Genomic DNA, 24,978 nt, shown 5'->3' with positions numbered 1-24,978 from the left:
TATACCTGACTATACTATTTTACTTTAAAATAGGTACTTCAAGGTAATAACGGAATTCCGCCTTGCCATCGGACATGACTGCCTACAATATCATCTTCATAGATTCAAAATTGTTCCTTCTCCGATATGCACTCTGTTTCTGGAGAGGTGATGGATGCCGCACATCTACCCCACTGTCCTGCTCTGCGCAAGACTTCTCTCGTCGAGCGTTACTGGGAGGCAAGAGATAGATTAATGGACTCTGTTGCAGCTGTTTTTTTTTTCCTCATTGTTTTGCTGTAGTCTGTGTTCTTTGTTCTTGTATTTTTACTGTAATTGTTTATAATCTGCCATTGGAGATAAAAAAAAGATCATAATGGCCCTCCACTCATTTACAATCACAATGTATGTCGTCTTCAATGCACGGAGGGAATTAGAGATTTTAGCAAATCAGAGAACTCAACCATATTCCTTAGCAGCCGTTACCATGCCTCGCGAGGCAAGCCATGAGGACGAAAATAGCCTTGAGGTGCCTATTCTTAAACAACAGACCATAGCATTTAAGCCATAATTTTGCAACATATGCGCTAACGTTCACGGAAGAACACTAAGGAGATCTGGGTATTTCTGATCACGAGGCATTAAAAGGGTACACAGAAATAAGTAGGCAAAAAGAACATTAATAAGTTTTTCCTCTGAAGGTCTTTTAAACAAACACCTAAAGATCCACTTGATTATATAAATACAGTCATGACATCGATACCAAAGACATGCTATAATATATTTTTCGACAATATATAGGTTGGTCGAAGTCGTATATGTATGCACAGTTCGCTTATTTTGTTCGCTGGAAGAGTACGAATTGCAAATTACATTAATGAGTCTAACAATAAGCTTCCAAGTACTCGAATTTATACCTGACTAGCCGCTATGCGCCCAGCCTTCGTCTGGCTTTTAAATGTACCAGGAAATAAAACGTCCTCTCGACAAACGTCCAGTATCCAAGAGAAACATTAAATTTAAAAACTGCACAGAATTATCGCCTTCATTTTTCCGAGTGGCAACAGTGCTAATATCAGCAACAATGGCAACAGTGATATATCGCAGTCATTGTTGCTGTGTGATATCGATTTGAAGCGATTTCATCAAAAAACATAAAATTTAAAAATATATATATATCATTCGAATTTTGAAAAACATCGCTTCGAGATGCATTGGCTCTTGTCTAGATGCACCTATGTACCAAATTTCGTAGCCCTAGGTCTATTAGCTTACGCTCAGCACAAACGAAAGACACACACACACAGACTTTTCCTTTTATTATATCTAGAGATAAGCTTAAGTGGCATTCTCTTTCAACTTAAGCAGGTTTATTCGAGTTCATTGCCCGCACAGTGATAAGTATATGTGCATGTTTTATAAGGCTCATTACTACAGTATAAATGTTTGACTAGCCTCTAACCATAACCCGTCTAGTTCCCAATTTCGAGATTTAAATAATACCCCGACGCAGTGCAAATTTAATAAACTAGGGGCTTAAAATTTTTAATTCGTACTCAGTCGTTACCTGCAGATTCCATTTAGAGGATATCTTTTACATGATTGTGCAAGAGTAGGGGACGCTTAAAAAATATTTTGATCCATGGGCATAACATATGTCAGCAAAAAAATATTAGTCGTGATTATGAGTTCTAATGCGACTTTGAATCTCTTAGCTTAAAAATATTCAAGTTGAGATAGCAGTTGTTCAAAATAGTAACCAGCCGATATTGACAATACCTAGATTCAACACAAGGTATCTTGACAAATAGACGTACTATAACTATCATTAAGTACCTCTAAAGCGCACTTAGTTACTTGTATTTCCACTCCGGTTACAAAGACTGAGCTTTTCTGCATTGAAATGATTAGGACTAGCATGTATAGTTCTGTGAGATTTCAAGTTGCAAAGAATTACAGGACATTCCCCGCACGTGTTCTTGTAGGCAATAAATCCAAATTACAAATAGAAGAGCTCGTATTCGACTCATAGGGAAGTAACAGCTTATTTTACACATTTCGCTCTCAGAAAAAAAAATATGACAGTTAAAGTAAATTAAGTAACATTTAAAAATTATGTAGATCATTATTTACCAGTTGAAAGGATTAAACGGGAATTGCTTTTGCACATCATGCGTAAGAAATCAAAGGTAGGGAATTATACGTTTCCGTACTAGTTATGTTAATTCCTAGAACCTCAAAGACAATCAGGTTCCCTATCGCCCTGTCTTTATTACTAAGTAGAATAATACAAACCCAGAAGTAGGTTTAGAATAAATCATTTTTTACGCGTCAGCCTGATGGATATACAACCTGGCAACAATAACAGTATAAGGTATTTCTTCCACTTTCCTAGCGTGCCTTCGTGGTGTAGTGGTTCTGTACGCTAGGCCGGTATTCCAGAGGTCCGTGGTTCAATTCCCGGCGAAGGCGGTTGCTAATTTTTAATCTCTCCAGATTCCAAAAAATCCTAATGTCTCTACAGTGGTGCCCTAACTAAAATGGTGTTGTGGATGATGATTATCCACACCCAGGATTTTGCGATTGGGTCCCCTAAAAACCCCATCGCCCTTTAAAAATGGGAGTATATAAGGTATTTCTCCAACTTTCGTAGCGTGTCTTCGTGGTGTATTGGTTCTGCACGCTAGGCCGGTATTCCAGAGGTCCGTGGTTCGATTCCTGGGGAAGGCGGCTGCTAATTTTTAATCTCTCCAGCTTCCAAAAAATCCTAATGTCTCTACAACAGAAACTCAAATCTCTACAGCTTGCCGAATGTTTAGATCTAATGCTCTAATAACAATTAAATGCTGAATACAAAGTAAAACACGCCCCTTTAATTTTGGCTCAGGCTTCAATCTTTCACAAAGCAGTTACGATTAGGAACAACGCTAAAGCCGATTTAAGCAATTTAATAGCAGAAAAAATAACAGAGCGACAGTCAGTGGATCTTTCTTTAATATATTGTATGGTTACCTCTGACAGAAATTCAAACCTCACATCTTGATTTCATAAATTTACGAAACTGTTGATCAACGACTTACGGAATTGCACTCAACTCTTCTAGACGTGCACTTTTGAGATCCTGAAGGGTTCAGAAAATCATTTGGCGTCTTGATATTCAGTGTCTGAAACCTCCCACAACTGATGAATTAGGTTGAGAGATGCTCAGTGTGGACAAGCATTGTCATTGCAGACCTGAGCAGCCTTACGTGGATTTCCAGGACATTGTCTAGATATCTGTAACTGATTACAGAACTTTCATAAAATATTTACGCCTTGATGCGACCACTTTTGATGATTTCACTTTCATCAGGAAATCGCTTTCGTGGAAATGAATTTTTTTTAAAACAAAGAGAACAAGTTGGATGTTCATCTCTTATTTCCTGGAGTCACAGTTTGGACTACACCTGGAGTCGTCAGCAAACAGTACATGGTTTTATTTTTCTTCGCTCTATCGAACTTAAGGCAACCTCATCTTAAACAGAGCCCTTTGGAAGATGAGTCGAGTGGGACACAAGCCACTGGTTTTCTTGCTCAAAATCCAGCCTCCTGAAACAGTAGAGCAGCTGATTTGAGTTTCTGTTGCAAAAATAAAATCTAAAACCAACACTCTTCTAGTCACTTCACGGTTTCTTCGAGCCATTAATAATAAAAAAATGGTCTTCGGATGCAGTTGTTGCTTTTGGCTACCCATTATCAGGTTGTCTACTAACTGAATGACTGCTTAAAAAAGGGATGCATGTACGTGACATGGCACTTTGAGGGACATTAGAACATTGAGAGAACTCTGTGTTTGCCCTCCCTTCCTAGTGTACCAATTAACCGCTACTTCTGCTATTCACTTAAATGATGTCTTTGAGTCGTAAATAATGAATATTGAGCACTCTCATAAGCCGCATTAACTTTGACAACAATTTAAACAGACTTTAATTCCAACATGTATCCATAGGGCAACCCGTTGTTAGTCCCCTAATATGCATATTTCACTAGTTACTCTATGCGCAAAAGTCCAATTTTGATTTAATTTTCAGATATTTAACAGAAATAGTTACACCACTGGACACTGGTTAGAAATTTTAATAAGTATATTTTTTCAGATTATCTCTTAATTTCGACGAGCAGTGTAATATGCAAAAATATAGCAAAGGTATACGGATTTATTTGAGACAGAGTGTATAATGGTTTAGCCTTTAGTTATATTTAAATAATATCTGTTGGTTGCCCGACCAGTAAAATTATATAATGTAATAGATGACAACCAACCTCCTCGAAAAATGTTTGAATAAAAGTTGTTCTTTTTAACATTTTAATAGAGAAAAAATATAACAGGCTATATATAATTTTTTCTGACTTATTGTTTTCAATAATTTTTTATAATTTAAATTACTTTCATTTTATAATTCTTGTCGTGTCAAAACATCATTTATGAAAAAAGTATAAATCGAATTTTCTAGTTTCTTAACATTTTTTGTACTTCTCAAAATAAGTTATTCTTCTAATTTTTTTCATCTTTCAGTCAAACTTCGTTTATAATTGCTATACTTATCTTTAAAATTTTGTAGCTGTAAATCATTAGTCTGAACTTGAAAATCAGAAATCCATGCTTGAAATGTAGGAAATTTAGTATTTTTTGATTTTTAAAGCAACAAACATGGAAACGAAAAAACACGCAGAAGCTACAATTTGGAAACATTTGGAAGAAAAGGTAAATACATATATAAAATAAAAATTAAAAAAAGGATAATATATTAGGTAGCGACTTGTAAATAGTTTTTTTATATATTGTACACTTGCTTTTTTTTACTGTAACAGTATTCTTAAATGCATCAAACAAAGAAGAACTGTTACTAAACTTAAGCAAGAATAACAATATTGTATTTCATTTCATTATTTTGTAGTCGTTTTTAAAATATGGCTATGAATATTACAAGTATTTCATTTAATTTTTCCGTGTAATGATTAATTGTCGTAGGATAAATACTCATGGCAATTCGAAATGGAAAATTACGGCAAAATATAACAAAGCATATGATTAGGGATTTAATTACTCGCTATTTTATATAGCACTTATGAATACAATAAAAAATTTTATCACTTGAACTTTTCATGATTTTTGACAAACAAATGTTTTTCAAATTAATTTGTAAAACAATACAAAAACTTTTCTGAAAACAGGGTAAAAAATTCCAATGCTTAAATATGAAATCATCTTTAATAAAAATTAGAAATTTTATAGTTTGATTTATACAGCGAAAATTTATAAATTTCTTCTCTTCACGTATTCAAACCTTCAATCTGTATAAAACATATAAACCGTTAAAATGCGATAAAAACTTCGATCAGAAAACTTTTCCATTATTTTTTTAATTAATAGAGGTATGAATACTTATAATTTTAATAAAATATTTTTAGACCACTTCACCTAAGATACATTAAAAACTATCCCAAACCTTACATTTCGTATGAAAAGTTCATTTTAATTTAAGCAATAATCTAGAAGCGCATTATGATTCAAGACCGCCTTTTTTTAACCTTGTCTTCTACAAATGACCGTTTTCTCTTCGACGTCTTCGCGGAAATGTTTTGAACGCTTTGCTCATTCTAAAATTGTTCAGATAAAAGATTGGAATTTACACACTTTAAAAAAAAAATTTAAGCCGTTTCAGACTAATTTCTGTATAATACGCTCGCCAACTGTCACTTCAATGTCAAAGGTGTTCACACGCCTTTCATTATTATTTGCAGAATTTCATTTAACTGGAGCGCAACGTTGTCTTTGTGCTTTTACAAGCTCAAAAAAGAATATAAAACATCCCCAACTAAGCACCAACATCATTTCATGGGAAAAATTAAGTTGCAGAGTATTATCCAGGAAATACCTAGCAGTTCTGAAGGCAATTAGATGGTGATGTCGCCAAATTAATATCCTCTTGTATCAGAAAATGCATTCTAGAAAAGTTGAAATCAGATTCTAAAAGGCTGGAGAGCTTCTGCGTGATCATGCGACGCCAGTTTATTTGTTTATTTCATTTTTTTCTTTTTTCTACCAAGATTACCGCGAGTAGATGTTTCCAATATTAATCAGGGAAAGCCGACATTGTGGAGTGTTTTGCATGAGGACTCTTCCCGTAGTAATTAGGGCAGCTTTTAATTAGTAAGCATGCAGCCGTGAAAAGTGCCGGTCCGGACTGTAATTACCGTGTCATACTCTTCACAGTTTGATGCGACTTTTCGGGGAGACGGCGTCAGCCGGAGAAAGGAGGAATAAAACATTTTCTCCGGCCTGCGTGAAAAGGGTGAAGGGGAGATGATGATTAAAAGCGTTCGCCGGCCCTACATGAGATACGACATTTTTCTTGATTCTTTTGTCTTTTCGCTTGATACTGATCTATCCAGATCCTCTCCAGTATTTACATACATTCACGTAAATTTAAGAGATTTCTTTTGAATTATTCGATAGCTTGTGCACAAAAAAAAAAACAGTCTTCATCGAGACTGCCAGGCGACTTATTTCTCCGTCTATTAAAACAACTTACAAACTCAGAAGGGTGTTTAAACAAACCTTTTTTTTAACCTTAGAACTTAAAAAATGCACGACTTGCGCTAACAGATTAATCTCTACATATTGTTGAATTCAACTAATATAAAACTCAAGTTCAAACTGAATGTTATTTAACTCTGGAGATTCAAAATGCGAAATTCTATCAATCGTTGATTCAATCTAGTTTGCGGAAGCGACTCGGTTAGCAAAAGGCTTACGCCGGTCTAATGTAATTCTTGATGTTGGACGAGAAAATAGCACAATGACCAGTATCGCTGCCAAAGCTTTCGCTCTAATATTTAAGAACTCTGTTCTTATACACAAGTACCTAATTTGCAATCTGGTAAGAGCTGACGAAAGGTAAACCTGGTAGTAGAGCTAAAATAATAAGATAATGAATTAACATAAAGCTTACAAATAAAGCTTCAGTACTTTATCAAGCTAACTTAATTCAGTCGAAAACAATGTCATGCAAACCTATCAGGTTAAGTACATCCATCATATCAGGTAAGTAGGCAACACACACTAAAGGTAAATTAATTTATCTGAGGTGGCTGTAATAGACTAAATAGATTTACTGCGTGCGTGGAAGGATGACCCTTGCAGACAGACGTATCCGAATTCAGCATAATTTTATGATTGAATACACCAATTCTGGAGACGTAATGTTTGATTCCCACACCATTATCGGTGCAATATGCACCCCACATTTTGGAAAACTTAGCTTATGTTGAGACACTGGACAATACACAGGAGTGCGCAGCGACGCATGTTAGTCAGACAAAAGCAAAAGCGAAAAAGGGTCTGCGCATTCAGTAGAAGCTTGAGATGTAGGGTCAAAAGGTAGTATGATAAAGATTAATTTTGAAATCACGCAATTTATAGTGATACGTTTTATACAGTACTATTCCCGATACAGGAAGGGAAGGTACTCAAATTGAAATGAAGCCTAAAGGAACTATTGCAAAATTAAAGTTAGTGGTTGGCTTCTGACTGGACAGAAACTGCATACTGATCACACATAAATTTTAAAAGTTCACATGTTTTCGTTATTTCTAGAGTTGTAAGGCTCAGAATTGGATTACAAACAATTTTGTTACTAAAATTTATGTTCGTAAACTATCTTAAATCTAAAATGATAATAATATTGAATTAAGTTTTTAAAAAATTTGCCTGAACTAATTTATGTTTATGTAATTTATGTCTATTATTTATTTATATGTATTCGAACTAGCTTTACAAAATATTAAAACAATTTTGAATTAAATTAAAAAGGAAGGAAACTAAATTATTATTATTTTTATTACTATTATTAATTGAGGCTAAAAGTCAATGACAAAATAGACAACATAATTCGATACAGCTTGCAGGAGAGATAAAAATGCTAATAATGGTAAATAAAAAACTACTGTTTTCTTTAACCAAAAACTTAACTAAAATCCTACTGTTTTCTTTTCGAGAAATTTAAATAACTTTGTGATAAATCAAATTAAAGTTAGTTCATTTAAGAACTGAATTTGCCCTCTTCCCATAATATTAATAATTGTCACAGAGGAGAAGTAAAAAAAAATTCTCAGTTTCAAACTAGCTTTCATTCACACTAGAACTACTATTCAGTAAGATTACAAATCGTTTCTAACTCCAGAACATCATCTGCCTCTATGAGCATTATAGTTAGTGTAGCACCGAAAACTTGATAGAAAGTTTAGTATGGCACGAAATATGCTGTTAAAAACATTGAACGATAATTATTAGAAATTAAAATAACCAAATATATAAATCTTTCTTTATTTTGACTAATTACAATGAACTCCAGGACATCTGTGTGTAATTACCTAAGCATTATCCTTCAAATAAGTTATCTGATTTGCATTTGAAAAACACCAAAAATTGGTGGATTCTGAAAGAAACTTGCATTTTTGATACGGGGAAATTCACTGCTAAAACTTGGAACGGAGTCAAAAGCTAAAACAAATTCATAAGTGGAAAAGACCGATTAGTATGTCGCAACGGGGGAAAACTCTACCGATGAAGGGGTAACAACATCATATATTGATAAAATTATGTTTTGCATTCAACATTTTGAAAATATAAGCGGAAAACATAGAGATACAGACAGACAACAATTAAAGGATTAGGATTTTAGGCAGACTTTAAGATTTCAGAGCATCAGATTATTTTAGAATCTGCGACTCAAGAAGATCCAATAGCAGGGTGCAAAAATGATGAAGAAGATGATGGTGAGACACTGGGCAACTGGGAATTTAACAGATGTTAACGTAAAATTGTAATGAATGAGAATGACAAGAACAATTTAAGGCTACGGAATTTTGTTACATTAAATAATTCTTAAACCTTAGAACCTAATGCTGGTGCAAGTTGTTTTTCAGTAACATTCAGTTGTAGATATTTGATGCAAATCTTAATTTTAAGCATAGCATAATCAAGGCCATAAATAATGTGGGATAAAAATATCCGGCGCATTAATCACATTTTTTGAGCGATAATTAGATAATATAATATAAAAAAAATAATTTACTTGCATTTATGAAACTGCTTAACAAAAAAAAGTACTATTTCTTTAATTTAAATTTGCCAGCATTTAGTTTCTGGAAATTTATGTAAAATTTTACTATGATGCATTCTGTTTAATATGTCATATTCTATGGGCATAATTGGTAAATTATTTAAATTTTACGGTCCAAACAATAATCGCAGATAATTTTAAACTCGTTTCAAAGTCGAAAATTTCCTTTCCCGGCTACAGTTGCTTACAGTATTTGAATTGGGGATTACATTGAAGAATATACATTCGATTCGTGATTGGCCCGTTTTTTTTAATATGTTCAGCTTTTGATAGTACTGTCTCACTGGTTGGTAATTTATGTATTTAAGTGCAAATATTCTTCAAATAAACTTTTTTTTTTAAATTCAGCCTGTAGAGTCGGGCCCACCAGCGGCCGAGCGGTAAAGTCGCTGAACACTGTTAGTTCGGTCTGAGGTTCGAATCCTGCGAACGAGCTGGCTGCATGGGCGTTTTCGTGGTTTTCCGCATGTGTTACGTGTATACGAGCCAGTTTTCCTTAGAAAGTCCTCCACGAAGGCCTCCCTTCCCTTAGGCAGATAGCCCTCGAGGCTTTGCCATAATCACACACACAGCCTGTAGAGTCATTAGGTTATTTCGAAGCAAGAGACGTGAAAGAAGTGTAATGCTCTCGCCGGGACTCGAACCCTGAATTTCTCGAATACGCACTGAGTGTGCTACCGTTATACCACGAAGGAATGCTGGTAAGATAGAGAAAAATACCTTATAAGCTGATTATTCATTACGTTAGTTAAGTTATAAATAGTTGAATTATTTTCACGTGCATTCCATTTAATGCAAAATGTTCATGTAAGAAAATTTTATATAACAATCATCCTGACTTTTCCGCAGTTTTGGAGTACTGATTTTCGGATTAGGAATCATAAGGGTATGACTGTTTCTAATTACAAATACAACCGCGAAATAAAACGCCAGTGGTGTAAGCGAAAAATAGTACTTTTTATTTCGCCTTTAATTTTTTTAAAGAAATATGAATTCTTAAATTTTAAAAAACAATCAAACATCATCAAGATTAAAAATATTGTTGAAAATATTAACAATAATTTGGATAATTATCTAGATAAAAATCCCCAAAATCATTATTTTAATTAAGCAGGTTTGTATAGTTTTGACAATACTTCATAGTAAATAGAGATTTTCGCGTCCAAAATTTAGTGAGGAAAAAAACTTCAGTATACTAGTTTTTAAACGCCATTGGATAAATAGCACACCTAGAATATAACCTGTTTAACCAAATGTACAAAGGTTTTAAGACGTGTGATTGCATTTACACATCTTTAGATCATCATTATGCAGAGGTACATCAGACTGCCTTTGGTACTAATTGACTTATACCCCTTAAACAGTATGGCAAAGAGTTGTGACTTTTGCATCATCATTCAGTTAGATGCTTTCTGTGAAGACTAGAGCCTCTCTGTATCGTTTTGGTCTTACGTCACTGTTACTAGAGCTTATTATTATCATGGACAGACTGCTTATGATTTTTAGAATCATCGTTTGCAAGGCTTCAATGTTAAATATAAATTCTTCCTAAATCTGAACGATTTTTTTTACTGATGATAAACACGAGTATAAGCTTTCTTCGCACTACAAGGGAGGAGAAGAAAGATGGTCTACACTTTGGTTACTATCTATTTTTTATTATGAAGTATAAATTTCTTTCTTAGATTCGCTTATCATTTACAGCAATGGACAGTTTAATTCTTTGAGTAATTAAATGAAAAATTCGTAAATATTTACACGCTTTATAAAATATAAAAACTATACATTTATATATCAATTTCCCTCAGTATTCTGTGTCGGAAAGGGTATAGTCCTGCAGAAAAAAAATTAATACTTGGTCTAAAAAGTCACATTAGTAAATTACAGACCTTAAACTATAAAGTATTTTCTCCCTCCTTCGTGGTGTAACAGTATTACACTCGGCGCGTCTTCGAGAGATCCAAGTTCGAGTCCTGGTGACGGCACTGCACATTTTTCAAGTGTTCAGTATAAAAAAAAATCTAATTACTCTACAAGTGGCACCCGAACTAAAAGGTGGTGGACAATAACAACCTTTTAGTTCGGGTGCCACTTGTAGAATCATTAGATTCCACCAAGATTTGGCGACTGGGTTCCCTAATACTCAGTCGTTATCTGAAAGCAAGCCACTCTACTAAGCTTCAGCGGTATTGTTAAGTTAGGAAAGATCATAATAATTGTGATCATGCCTGTAGAAGGAGTAGCTCTAATATCTTCTCACGGCAACCTATCAAGCACACTCCTTTTAGCAATGAACCTCCAGGCCATTACAATGCAACTAAATGTTGACAGATTGGTTTCTATATGCATCTTGCATTTGCCACTAATGAGAATATCAATCAGAATCAATTAAATGATGTTATAGATTAACTGCCATCACCATTTATTTTAATTTATGAATTAATGGTCATAATTCTGTCTGGGGAAGAGGGGTCTCTAACTCCTGTGGACAACAGATACAGCAAATGATAGAAACCATTGCCTCCGTCTCCTTAATATCAGCGGAAAAAAGTACTTCCACCAACCAATGACGACATTTCATATACTGAATCTTGTCATTTGTTCACTGGCCTTCCTTACTTTTATTACCTTCGTCGAAATCACACTGTAAACATTTAAACAGATATCATTTCAGACTGACTCTCGCTTTGATGCCTGAAATAGGTTTGTAAACGTAATACAACGTACTTTCATTTAACAAAAATACACATCATTAGACAAAATTTTCTAAACTCATTTCAAAGTGGTGACAAATTTATCCATTAATCATTCGAACACTATGTGATACAGAACTCGAGCAGATTTAATTAAATACTTATTTATAAGATAATTTAACCTCTTAATAACAGAAGCTTCAAGTGTGAAGAGTTAAAAACTCCAAATTCGAACTGTCAAATCAAATACTAACTTAAGAAACAAATTATATCATGAATCATATCATGAGTCGAATCATGAGTCAATCAAATTATATCATGAGTCAAAAACAGCCACGCAAGTAAATTAAGCGCGCAAATTTGTACATAAATGCACTTAAAAAAGAAGCACTTCAAAAACTTTAGAAATCGAAATTGTAATACTTTCAGCCGAAATTAAATTCTGTATAAATAAACCTCAGTCAAATAGGGTATAAAACTATAGGGTAAAAGTAATTCAGATCACCGATTATTTTTAACACCTAATTACAGCAGAATTTGCTCTTCTTAATCACAGTGCACAGATCCAATGCTGCAGGCAAAATGGGAGAAACTCATCACCGAAATACTTCTCTTCAGTTCATGTCTTATAAATCAGTTCGAATGCGAATACGAATATAATACTTTATTGCTGGTCTGTAGCGCGAAGCCGCAGTTTTACCAGCTCAGATGAAAACTGGACTTTTCGGAGCTTGACTATGAATGTTTTTTGATAAAGAATTTCGTAGGTTTTTTTTAAGTTTGAAGTTTGAAAGAAGTTTGAATAGGTAGAGTAATCTAGTTCTCATTCGTAGTGGGCTTGTATTAGACTCTAATTTGTATAATTAATTACCTTTTTTGGGAAAACTGTAATTGTCTTTTAATCTAATTGGCAATTTAATATTTTTACAATATTTTATAATTTATTGTCTTAAAATCTAATTGTCTTTTTTGGGAAGAAAAGGCATGTGCGGAGTAGGGGCGAGCAAGACAAGAAAATATACAGAATATTGAATTATTAGAAAAATTTAAATGAACCTTCGACGGTAGGTGGCACAAAAAACATCATATATTAAGCAAAAATATCTCTTAAGAAGCCCCATCTAAAAGAATTTTTCTATTTTCTTATGAAAATTTAATATGGTGATATTTAAATTTCAGTTTACTGAAATAATCCCATATTTATTCATTACGTGATTAAACCTATGATTCCGTAAATGAACGAGAAATTTCATTATAATATTTAATAAAAGTAATAAAATAAGAAATTTTTTCCGATTGTAGATTAACGTAAGGCAACTCAGTCCGGATTTACCCAAAATTGTACTCTCCATGAATTTCCAGTTGATGGCGTTTATTAAATAAACAGCCCACAGAAGGCACCGAACTTTTCTTTAAAACGAATGTAACTTTAAACGAATGTAACTGTTAAGTCCCTAAAATATCTCTCGTATAATAATTTTCAACGTACTGGTGAACTGACGAAGCAACTTTACAGCGCTAAAAAAAGACTTAATAGGTATCGAAAGTAAGTTATGAAACGCAAGATCTCCCAGGAAGCAAACAGCTTAGGCGAGCAAGGAGAGTGAAGAGCCCTTAAATCACGAACTCAGAAGCTAAAAATGAAGAAAGCCAGAGGAAGGGAAAGATTTATTCGAGGGCCTCATCTTTTGGCGCACCATCGCGTTTCTGAGAAGGTAGACCACTTAAGAAAGCCTGCCATTTATCTCCTGTAGAATGGAGACCAGAGAAAGAAAACCAGAAATCGGTCTTTTCTCCAACTCCCCATCAGCTAATCAATTTAAAACCCATCTGCTTGCTCTTGAGTCTTTTTCTCCAATTTCCCGGCCGCTGGCTTTCCCTCCCTACTTGCTTAAAGCTTCTATCGATTGGAAAAGCCGGAGGCTGCTACTCCTTAAAATGACTCCATTATCTCCTTCAGTGACTTGTTCAACACCTTATTACGTCTTTTCTCCTAGTGCCCAAGATCCAGCCTGGGAATTAGCTACTATCTGTTGTGATTGGGTCGCGTTTTTACTTGATTCCATTGTACCACCATTCGCCCTTTGTTTGAGTTTAAAACCTTTCTCTTGTTGAATGCGGTCTTTCTTATTGGTAGTAGCCTCACTCTAGCTCTTAGCATAACGTGATCATTGATGTAGAACCCATTAGAAATCCATAGACTAACAAACTAATGCAGAAACTGCATAAAAACAGGTTAACACATAGAAAAAACTGGTAATCATAATAAATGATATTTTAATATTCAAATATAATTTACCGGAGAAAAACATTAATGAGAAAACTGCGTCTGCTTAAAATGGTTACGTATAAAAAAACAAATTATTTTTATTACCAGTGCGCAAATCTTCTTCCTTGAGCAGAATCCAACTATTTAACATTGCGTGCTATTCTTTTATTAAGAAAACTGCCATATCAAAGAACTCTATTTCTGCTCTATACAATATAAGCCCGAATTCATATAAATTATGGAATTTTAGTTAATAATGCCATACAACGTTTATGCGTAATAATGAAAGATTAAGGTAGAGTTTATTAACTGTTAAATATCGTATGCTATCTTAGAAATACCTCCCTTTTTCAGGCTCCTGTAATTGCGCAGTGTTAAAGCAATTTATTTAATCTGATCTAAACAATTTCCTTTAAGTAAGCGTTAAATAGGTAGACATATTTTACCCTCAAATTTAGCCAGTTTAATTCATTTCAGGGCTTGAAATGAGAGCAGGTTTTCCTTTGCTAATTAACTATAATTAACACTTCTGAAATTGTGATATCTGATGCTGTGATATCAATTAAAAATGTCCTTCTTGCCTGCTTCTGATTCTTTCGCATATTTTATCCCACCAGTTCGCACTACTACTATTCAGTACTACTACTCAATGATCTTAAACTGCGGACTGGTTTAAGATCGCTGAATAGTAGTAGTGCGATCCGAATTCGAATCAAGGTGAACGGGCTGGCTGGATAGCTGGATTTCCGCGATCACGAATATTAATTAGTTCTCCTTAGAAAGTCCTCCACTAAGGCATCTCTCTCGCCTTAGGTAGATGATCCTTGAATGCTTTGTGGTATTTAAATAACCTAACCTTTCACATACTTCGCTGCAGGGATTTGGGAAATGCATTCGCAAATAAAATTTTTACGCAAGTTATTGTGGAACATATATAAGCTTCAACAAGAATGAGTCATTTCGTACATTAAAGTTTCATTCAAATGTACTTATATTTCACAGATAATTCTTAATAGTTAATGTTAAAAGGTATAAGTAAACTGTGCCATTTGTTATATGAGAATTTTATTTCTCAATTCTCTTAACTTCGGTTCTCATTTCACGTACATATGATATGTTTGAAGAAATGTACTTTCCTTTAGAATTGTTAACAATTATTTTTCTCATTCCTGCGTCTTCTTTTAACAGTGCGAAGAAGCGTTTACAGCGAGGAATCCTTGAAAATTAGCTCGGAGTCGCACAATGGATCTTCGAAAAAGCAGTTTGGTATACTGGCCACAACAGCGAATAGAATAAATATAATCCCTTATATTTTCCAGGCGATTTGGGCGGAGGGAATAGGGTTGACTTTTAGTCGATTACTCATAATCTGGTGAAGAGTTGTCAACATATTAATTAAATGCCCAATGGGAGTTTAGATAGTTAGTAGCACAATTAAATCATTAAGTATTAAATGGCAGATAATGGAGTCTGCGACTAAACACGTAATTGAAAAATTAGCTATGCTGTTTGCTGGAGTTGAATTAGGAACTTTAGATAAACTGACCAGTATGTACCTGAGTAGCACAGGAATTAAACATCTTAAATGCCTTACAGCATCACCTATCACTTGCAAGTATATACTTATAAATTACAATCTGAATAGCAGTTCTTGCTGTACCATATTCACAAAACATCATAGTTATGAGTTTCTACAATCTTTATCCTTTTAAATATAACTAAGAAGTAAATAGTAATTGAAACTTTGTGAAATTCTAAGTTCTTGAAACGTCCGGTAAATCAAAATTCTGCAACGTAAGAAACGAAGTTTACATATTAATAAAAATTTTTTGCTGTTAAAAATTTTTTGCTGTTAGCAACATGAATAACTCTCATGAATCCGTTTATGATATTATTTTTATAGCTTCTTGTTGGGAAAATCTAATGTTTCCTTACTTACGTTTACAGTTTAAAAACATTATACATCAAGAGTGCTGGTTTTAATACGAAGGTCAATACAATCTGCTTCAGAATCATTTGTCTACTACTTTTAATATTCTCTAGTAACGCACTGCAGTAGTTCCTCTTTTACAAAAGGCAGCGATACTCAGAATATCCTCATAAGGTTTAAGATTTCTGTCCATTTACGTTTTCTTTAAATAATAACGCTCAAAAACAAAGTACTCAGTGTTAGAAGAGTAGTTAAGTAAATTTAAGAAATGCCACGCTTAATCAATCTTAGACCAAATGTAAAATTACCACCCATGTAATATACATGTTCTATACATCCAAGTTTAATGGGAAACTTGGATTAAACGTAGTTAAATGTAGGATAGAAACATATTATTTACCTACTTTAAACACAGTAAGGTTATAAAAACTGATTTTAAACCGCATTTTGGATTGAAAGCATTACATTGATAAAACCATTCGTAGAAATGATGTTTAAGTTATTTCATTTTAGTTTTTGCGAAATTAGATGTTAAGTAACTCGTCCAGATCTGCAGCTAGGACTTTTAGAGCCAGGAGACCACTGAAAATCTCGCGCCCCTCCTGTTTGCCAAGAGTGGAAAACATTTCATTTTAAAAATTCGTAACATCAATTGGGCGTCCGCGCCTGGGGACAAATGCCCTCTCTTGAACCCCCTCTAGTTACGCCCCCGAACTCGTTAAGAATAGGAAATATTGATTTCAAAATGTTGCCATAGTTCACCTTCTCTCCCTAGCTACGAAAACCAACCACGCAGTCAGTCCGATAACTTGGGCTCGAAGCCAGGCAACTGATCTTAACCACTCAGTCATTGGTGAGGAGTAGAGACATAGTAATTTTGGAATGGGATCTCTTAAAAAGTTCATTTTATCCTAGGAGTCGACCGCCTGTATTCAAATGACAAGATTGACTACAAAATAAGAGTAAATGACAGGAATGTTTGTAATGCCTTGCATTCTCCCTAACTAGGGCGACTGGGTAAAGAGATTGGCCTTAACTAACAAGTACAAGTCAGCGACAAATTATCAATCACTTTTTAATCGAAAACCCGCCTCTATTCTCGTTAGGGATCGAGCCGGGACTTTCTGATCCACACCCGCTGTACCAGCTGAACTATCTTTAACTCTTCTAATTGTCAATTCAATTGTAGTTTTGCAATGATGATTGCTGCAACTATATCCTCTCTCGCGTATTTGCTCTTTTTTTTTAATTAATTTTATCATCCGAAGATTGAGAGAAGAAGATTATGCGAATAATTTTCCTTTTGAAGGACGCGGTATCAGTAAGAACATAACAATCAAAAACTAGTCATGAACAAACTGCAATTAACTATTCATAATAATATTTCCTTAAAAGACACCTACATTCCGCCGAGAATACATAGTAATGTAAACATTGCAATGTCAAATGAGTTATCTTCCATTCTGCTTCACAATAACTTGAATCTCGCTCTCATTGTTCTCTCTGCTACTCTTTAGACCTCAAATCATCTATAAATAATTAGAAAAGGTGAATATGCAGCTGAATCTGGGAAATAGTGACTGAATGTCAGTTCGTGTCTGTTTCGTTGTGTGGTGGGTCAGTTTTTGTATTAGGTTAGCATAAAGTTAAACAGTTAGAAGAGAAAGGTTTGGCGTGACCTTTGCAGGCAATTTGGAATGGTTTACCTTTGTTAGTAAGACGAATGTAATCACTCCGTGGAAGAATCCATTTTAAGGCTTAGGAGAGTTCGTTTTCTGAACGCAATGAGGCAGGGGAAAATTACGCTAACATTTTTGAAATTTTCAGAACCTGGGACTAAAAGAGTAAGGATAAAAACGCGAGGATATACGGTTTTACTACTATTATTATTGCCACTGTTGCTATCAAATAAACAACTCGAAAGGAGATGTGTTTATTGTTTTCATTTCGCGGAGTTTTTATTCAGGTAAAAGTGAAAATATTGACCCCTGAAAGAAATATTTAATTCAAACCTCGTTCATAGGCCACCCAGTGAAATAAATGTGCAGCTATGTTTTGGATAATTAAATCTTTTCTTTACTAAATAAGTGTAAAATTCCATTTGCAGTTAATTTTAAGGTGAGAGTAATATTATGACTTTTACTGCTTTGAGCAACTCGTTTTCAGTATAAGATTTTCGGTTCAGCATCTTAAATTTCCGAAGGACTGATTCTTAAAATAGTAGGTCTGCGATAATTGCTTAGCTTCGTATCATTTCAGGTGTTAAACAGATCCCTGTACCGAGATTTTTTTTAATTTTATGATTATTATATCTTTTTATTTTTAGAATACTTTTTGAAACTTTAATGGTAAACTCCTCGAAGTAGTAGTCTGTAACCTAAAATTTGCAGTGTTTGTTATTAGTTTAAAGAGGTAATTTGCCCAGAAAGACTATTAGTTTCGTTTTGGCATTTTGCGTTGATTCACTATAAATTTCTGTTCACTTTTCAAATTGTTGCCACCAAATACTAGAGCTCTGTATTATATTTAAAGAAATTAAATAATAAAGAATTTGCATAAATGTGTGTATGTTTCTCGCACTGTGGTAAAACAAAGGTACCTAGAGCCTTCAAATTTTGAATAACGTACGTTTCTACCCGAATATGGGCATCTGGAAGCCCAAATTTAGAGTTTGTTTTATCTATTTTATAATTTGTAAAACTTTAACGAATTTTTAATTAAAAAACTCAACGATTTCAAAGCGAGAAATGGCAACACTTTACGAAACACAAAACATTTTTATCTCCAGCGCGCGAAACTGTGTATCGTAAATTCGGAAGATATGCTCATTTCAAAGCTATGTTGCGATATTGCTGCTGAACTGAATTTTCTGGAGTAAGTGCGAAGAACAGGATCTTTAATAAATAAAGGTAACACACAAAACGTTAAAAAAAATCCCCTTTGGGCGTAATGTAAAATCTGAAAGCTTTCCAGACTTGTATTTATTATTAGTAGTAATAGTATTGTCATTTTTGCTCTGCAACTTATTCGTTTGGGACTTTCTTTTGCAACAGCAGTTATGAGATGTACCGTGTAACCTCCGTTAAAAGAATTCCGAACCTTTGTTTTCGCTGGTGTCCCAAGTCCTAATTTTAAGTCCCAAGTATTTTCTCAAATCCTAATTTCAATTATGTGGATCCTCAATTACGCATGTATAATATTTCTAAATGAAGTATTTATTTTCATGATTTTAAAAGCTAATAATTAAAGTGTTAAAAATATTTAAGTGAAATATTTATTCTCAGGTTATTACTAGATAATAATTAAAAAATTTCAGTATAATACAAAAATTGCGAATTACTAAGTTTTAGAATTTTCATTGATAAAACTGAAGCATATTAAAAGAAAGAAAAAGAAAAAAACGTTGAATATACTTATTTATCCCTGAGGCTACTAAATAGGATAATCTTTTATTAAACCCAGAAAAATTTTTCCTGGGGACATTAAACAGGATCCCATTATGTAGCTAGGCCCTACTAATGAGATCCTTATGGATGATGTTTGATATTAACATATTAATAGCTGGGTCATATCTTGTAATCACCTCTTTACTATTACTTCGTAAGTGAATTACGATTTTTTGTTAATTGCTGTGCTACCCTGTAGAGACATTAGGTATTTCTTAAAAACAGGAGATGTGAAAATTAAGCAATGCTCTCGCCGAGACTCGAACCTCTCGAATACGCGCCAAGTGTGCTGACCGTTGCACCACGAAGGCATGCTAAAAAGGCGGAAGAAATACCTTATAATCCGACTAAAGCCTCGTTCTGCATAAGACGATGGGAAATCAATGAGATACATTTTAGCATTCTCCAATAAAAGCGTATATTTAATGAAATATCAAATGGGGTTCATCTGCACCATTGCTCACCCCAGGAGCCACCACTACTTGCGGATACTTATGATAACGTAGCTCACTAGAATACTAACATTAAACAAGAGAAACAATAAAACTCACCACATCGATTACTCAACATATAATGCAACGACTACCTCTGACTGACAGACTTTTTTTAGATTCATTGGTGCTTGATGATTTCTTCTTTATAATAATAATGATTTCTTCTTCAAGCAGGATATCTATGGACAAATATTTTTTTTTTCCATTAACTAAAAAAAAAGGTTGCAGAAAATAGGAGTATCTTCTAACTATGAATTTTTGGACTTTTCTATGACATTAATTTATAATATCATTATTATTAAATAATTTTATTAATAATATTTTATCATGAAATCCTTAGTTCATATTTTGGACTCCGAAATACACTTTTTTCTTGTGGATCCCGTCAAAGCTTCTAGGAAACCCTGTGGATCGATGTGGAGCTCGACTTAGAAACGCTGATCTATTATATAAAGGATTTATGTAAAGTCCTATACTACACTTGGTCCATCCTCTTTTCTTACCAGTGTTGCTGTTACGGCTTTTATACTTCTTCATTTATGAAAGCTTTCTTCCCCCCCAAGAAAAAAGTCTTTAATGTAAAGAAAACGGAATTTACTTGCTTGGAAACACAAATTTTATGAAATTAATTTTATAAGCTAAGTTTGGAACTGTATAAGTGAGTACTGTATAGTTAACATTCATTAAAAATTGCTTCTGTAACTGATGAAATTCCTTCAAGTACTCTGGGATACTAAATTATTATTATTATTTTCATTATGACTACAGTTTTGAGATCAGTTGCCTTTTTGCTAAATAATTTATTATACTTCCGATGAATATTTATTTTTTCTCTTATTTTACAAAAAATTTGCTTAGTGAGACGGTGTTAAAAAGATGATTTTTTATTTTCAATTTTTTGCTTTTATTTTATTTATTTTTTAAAAATATTAAATTGGGTGGCCATTCATCCAAAATATGTAAGTAGAAATATGATTGTTCTACCACACGGAAAAAAAGCTGAGTATCAGTATAATAATTTCGGCATGAAAAATTATCCGAATATAAATGAAAGTGAGGCTTCAGCTTGCAATGCAAAACTAGCATTCTTAAATCATGGCGATCATTACACGAATTTAAGTGCCATTAAGGGAAGAAAATTTGACATCCACAATCCACTATGCAGATAAACGACCAGAATCGAGTAATCTAAAGTAAAACCAAATTGCCACCTCCAGCGAAATTTGTAACGCCAATCGACTTTAAGTACAACCACTCTCAACGCGATTTTAAGTCAGACTGTAGAATCTTCCAATGACAAGGAGAGCGAAAGCCTGTGACTAGTGATCACTGCGAGTGATTGCTTCTTCACCTCCGTTTATTAGAAGCTTTGTTCAATGACAATAACCGAAGCAGCCATCTAAGAGGAATGTTATTTGTTTTGTTTGGATAGCTTACCTCCCTCTTTCGTGTATTTAGGACCGATAGAAATCGTTGCCATCATTTATCGGCATCATTTTATTTCGGGAAAGAGCGAAGGAAATGACCAACGGCAGAAAGAAGTGTTTGAGAAATTTAGGATGAAAAACGGTCATCAAGGATGTGTCTAGCTTTTTGGAAGAAGAATTGCCGACTCTCATCACTCCCCCCTCGCCCTCCAATTTTCTACGAAATGAAACCCCATAAAGCATCCGACAGAGTGAGAGAGGAAAAAAGAGAGCGATCGAAAGCAGAAACAGTAAGAATAGATATATAACAGCGGAAGAGCAACATCCGGGAGACACAACAAGAGACAGATAAGCGTTACCGGGCGCCATCTGCAGGGAAGATTCACTAATGTCACAGAAGAGATCTTGTAATGGCTTTCTTTCCCATTCCATGAAAAATAAAAGAATCACACAAAAACACATGAGAAGGATAAGCTCCACGCTACCTGTTCCTTTTTCCTCTTTATTTTCAGAACTAGTTTCTGCAAACTTTTGACGATAATACATTTATACCTGTTAACAATAAGTTCTGAAGGATGTAGAAATTCAAAAAATATTGTTAAAGAGTATAAAGTTGCATGGCAGAAGCAGAATGTTTTATGCTTTTTCACTAGTAGTATCAGATAAGGCTATATATTTTAAAGCAAAGTAACTGAAGAGTAAGTAACTAGAGTAAATAAACTGAAGACGCATTCCAAATTTCTTACATTTTTGGAATTGGATAATTTAAGCTCATATAGAATATGCTTCCCACGGATTTATTATTGCCATGCTCAACTCGTTGATGAACAAGTGCTCTGTCAACTGAACTTCTGCTTAAGTAGAAATTATCTCAGGCTTTTATTGTCAGCTCTAAATAATTTCTACGTAACAATAAGATTCAGGATATTCGACTACAAATTACTGATGTGATTGTGTCCCCCTGTCACAGCATCATAAATATATGAGTTAATAGGTAGTTCCAGCCACATTATATTGGTACCAGTTTGAAAGATTTACTTTAATTAACAGATTATTTTTATGTTAATTTTTACTCCACTTTAGATGCTCTGTTCTGAGAGTAGCGACTGATCCCAAAATGCCACATTTTGTACCTGGGCAATCTTATTGTGTATAAAACTACATTGCTGTACTCTAGGCGAGTCACTTATCTCAGGGTGATCCTCGACCGTTATCTTTAATGGTCCCTACATGCTCATTCTATTATCCAGAAGTTCAGGACACGTAAAGCAAGACCCTACTCTTTAACTGCTCAGAACAGCGTTTTATTCATTGATAACAAGTTACTCATATACAAAACCCTCTTGCTTCAAGTGCTTTGCTACGCCTGCTTTGGGCATATTCCTGCTGCACTAAACGCAAACAGTTAAAAACGGCTCAGAATTGCATTCTGAGACAAATTTTAAAAAAATGTCTGGCTGTCCATGGTACGTCAGAACTAATAAAATTCAAGAAGAAATTACCCAGCTATGTGCCCACTATCATTTTTTGGCACACAGTTTTCATTTAAGCCTCAGAAAAAACAGCAGCAGCAAAATAGCACTACTTCAATGTATAACTACTGCTCTCCGGGAAATATCAAGAGACTTATGGCCATTCATTCATAACTTAATGTAGATGCTATATCACTTGTGTAACTGTTTTACTTTTTTCTATATTAATGTATTTTCCGGTCGCCTATTTTGATTACGTCCTCATTCTTTCTTTGTTATGTTATTCTTTCTTGAAGAGCTAGCTCCACGTACCTGTTTGATTTTACAATGAATCTAACATCTGAACTCTTACCATGCTAGTGAACTGATTTTGAAATTCAGTGTTTTGTACGTAAATTACTCGGACCTGTGAATAATTAGTATATATTTTACCCTCAGTTTCGACAGAGGTTTGGCACCCTGCCTGAGCACTCTGGTGATTAGACCATACTTATTGTAGTGGACCCCCCTGTGTATCATTTCCCTCCACCAAATTTTTTATCGCTCTTGAAAGTTGCGTGGCGACTGTCGTCAAGGAATCTGAAAACTTTCCCTATAAGACATGCAAAATATATTTCATTTGCTTATTTATTTTGTAAAATTCGTTCAGAATGCAACTGCAAACACGTGAAGTTGTACTTCATTAGCTTAATCACCTCGTGCATCTATTTTTGTTCATATTTTAGCAAAATCTCTAGTTATGAAACTTGATTATAGTATTTGATCCATGGGGTTCCCAAATGTGTCGACATTGACCCCCAGGGGGTCGATCAAATTTTGAAAGGGATCAATCATGACCAGGGCAGTCGATAGCTGAATATGCATGGACAATTAATTGAGTGGAATAAAGAAAATCTTTTTGAATACAAAAAAATTAACATCGTAAAATTGATAACTAATTGTTTACTGATATAAAGCAATATCACGCAGTAATGAAGAAATAATATAAAATAAATGTAAGGGGAAAATACTCAAAAGTAATTTAATATATCTTTAAAATCAGTAATATTTTATAATGTATATATATATATATTTGCAAAAAGCGCGCTACAAAAAAGGTGAAACTCAGAAACACAAGCCCCCCCCCCTAAAAAACAAAGAACGCAAAACTTCCTTGGAAGACGCATTGTTATATAGAAGCTACTTACAAAATTTAAAAGACTTTTATAGTCGCTTCCAAGACATGAAAATTTGAATGTGCCAGTATGACTAAAAGAGCCTCTGAAGTACGATGTCTAAAAAGCTGCATCAATATATCCAGCGGGCCCTAAAAGCGACTGAGCCGTAAAATCCTTAAACCCAACCTGATACTTCGGTTTGGAGCTCGAATCTCGGAGAATGGGTTGACTGCATGGGCGTTTTTGTAGTTTACCCCTGCCCCCCCCCCATGTGAAATGTGGATACGAGCCGGTTTCCCTTAAATATTCCTCCACGGGGATCTGCCATTTGGCGGATACCACTGTGTGCGTCGTTGTAATTAATTACAAAATATGGAGAGAGAGTGCAGCTATCACATTCATTAAAATCGAACTCCTATGCAATTAGAATCTGTGATTTGCTTCAAAAAACTTGTTTACGTTTCTAAAATTATAAATGATAAAACAAATGTAATAAATAATTTTTTCAATTTTTGTTCATATTCTTAGTCTAGCTGTTATCTTTAATTTATGTATGTACAATTATTTATACTGTTATAATTATGTTTTATGCTGTGTATTATAGAGATAAGTGAAATAGGATCGATAAAGAAAACCATTCTTTTAAAAGGAGTCGATGCAAGAAAATAGTTAGAAATCGTTGGTCTAACCACAGATTTATATTTATTTGGCTACCACTCAGTAAGTCTCTGAAGGTTATTCAGTCTACATAAAACTTTAAGTAAACTTTATAGTAATACAAACTAAAGTTAAAACATAATTGAAACTAATTTTTAATCAACCTTATGTTACCACGCTAAAGTACGAAATTAAAATTATTTCAACTCAATTCATAATTATTTACAACTACGGAAACAGTCCTCTGCTCTGTGGAAAGGTTGCCTATCTACTCTAACAATTCTAAT

At 34.1% G+C, this 24,978-nt stretch overlaps 1 long non-coding RNA gene across 1 annotated transcript in view; it reads right to left on the bottom strand.

Annotated features, from left to right (window-relative positions):
* Positions 1-24,978, bottom strand: part of LOC118181102 (uncharacterized) — a 269,973-nt gene that overhangs the window by 138,582 nt on the left and 106,413 nt on the right. The gene's annotated exons all lie outside the window — the stretch shown is intronic.

This window comes from Stegodyphus dumicola, chromosome X2 (genome assembly GCF_044657685.1).
Source record: "Stegodyphus dumicola isolate Sdum_Otavi_A_Nest chromosome X2, ASM4465768v1".
In the NCBI taxonomy this organism is placed as follows: domain Eukaryota; kingdom Metazoa; phylum Arthropoda; class Arachnida; order Araneae; family Eresidae; genus Stegodyphus; species Stegodyphus dumicola.
The sequence above is the reverse complement of the archived record's forward strand: the minus strand, read 5'-3'. Positions and strand labels throughout refer to the sequence as shown.